Below are 1,915 nucleotides of genomic sequence, written 5' to 3'. Positions count from 1 at the left end.
GGGGTTGTGGTATCACCTCTGGCATTCATTTTTTCAGGTGATGATAGGTGGTGCATAAACTGAGATACGGATGATATAGTAAAGAGATGTTGGAAATGTTACAATGTTTTCTTTCCCTCCTGAAATAGCCATATGCTTTGGGAATTGTTATATCACTTAGCACAAAAGGCAGGCAACTGAACAAGCTTAATTCAATCAGACAGAACAGAGTTAATTAACTTGTTTAAGCATGGAACACCATTACTGTAAATGCCCACTACGTCATGTGCACCCAGTAGTCTTATGAGGGTATGAAGGTTCTCCCCATTCTGATCCACTTTGATGTCATCACAGCGTAGAAGAAATTCTTGGACAGACGTCCTTAGACAACGGACCAAAAATCAATCTAAAAACATTTCTAGTTGGTGTTTTACAGCATCACTCCTGCCTTTCCTACAGCAGAAATCATAATCCTGTGGCTGAAATACTATGTTTCACTTGTGTATATATCCAGGCTGATCTATTTTTCAATACCCTCTCTGCCGGTGTCAGATATCGGGCCTGAATGCCAGTTCATATCTATCTGATTACCTCATATCTCTCCATCTCTCTCCATCTCTCTCTCTCTCTCTCTCTCTCTCTCTCTCTCTCTCTCTCTCTCTCTCTCTCTCTCTCTCTCTTCCCTTTGGCTGACTCTCAATCTCTCATCCGTGGCATTTCCTCCACAAACAGGGTGGGTGGGTGTAGGGTGGGTGTAGGGTGCCAGCATTACTTTCACTTTCACTTTAAAAAAAGTAATTAAGTGTGTGTGTGTGGGGGGGGGGGGTGCTGGGGGGATGGACATGTTGCCAAGCGAGAGGAGCAGGGGAATAATTAAGGATTGATCATCAGTAGACTTCAGAGGCACTCACACCCACACCCACAGATGGCTCTCTGAAAATATCTCCTTTTTTTCCCCCACGAGGTGAGAGTCGGAGAGCTTCTGCCACAGAAGGGCTTGGCAAAGGAACGCGCACAGACTCTCTCTTTCTCTTTCTCTATCTCTATCTCTAGCTCTATCCCTATCTCTATCTCTCTCCTCTTCTTTTGCATTTGTCTCTATCTTTCCTGCAATACACTCGGAGGCACACACACACACACACACACACACACACACACACACACACACACACACACACACACACACACACACACACACACACACACACACACACACACACACACACACACACACACACACACACACACACACACACACACACACTTGCTCAAAACCTTCTCACACGTGCACACATGCACAAGAGGAGAAGTGAGGAGAAGAGTGAAGGGAAGGGTGGGTAGGCGTTCTGGGATTGCATGTGTTTGTTTGTGTTTTTTGGCATGTGATGGTTGACAGATTGTTCCAGAGCCATATGATGATATATGTGGAAACACTCTATAATGACAGACTCCAGGCCCAAGACATCAGGCACATCAGAAACGCCACTCATCGCTCCATGGGATCATTATGGAGCTCGCTCGGGGTAAATGGGTGGGTATGAAAATTAAGATATATTATTTCTGTCCTTCTCCCACCAAATTTGAATGCAAGGGGGCATTGGTTGTATTATTTATTTCCAACCAAACCAGTTGTGGGGAAATTTTCCGGAAATGTGCAGCAGATCGGCAACAGTGTAGGATTGGTAGACTCTGAGGTGAGTGAAGGAGTTTCTTCATTGCCTTAACCCATTGACGCCTAAGGCACCTGCAAAACAGGGTGCTGAATGCCTGAGCCCTTTTTAAGAAAAGCTGCCCTTAGCCTATAAAAACCTAAATATCTCAGCTTCTGAAGCACATAAAAATATGCACTAAGTTGCATTTAAACGCCAAGACCCTCGTCTTTTATTAGAATGTGTTAATTTGTCTCAAACAAACAGGGATTTTTAATAAAGTTGTC

The sequence above is a fragment of the Engraulis encrasicolus genome, chromosome 2 (assembly GCF_034702125.1).
Source record: "Engraulis encrasicolus isolate BLACKSEA-1 chromosome 2, IST_EnEncr_1.0, whole genome shotgun sequence".
NCBI classification, from domain to species: domain Eukaryota; kingdom Metazoa; phylum Chordata; class Actinopteri; order Clupeiformes; family Engraulidae; genus Engraulis; species Engraulis encrasicolus.
The sequence above is the reverse complement of the archived record's forward strand: the minus strand, read 5'-3'. Positions refer to the sequence as shown.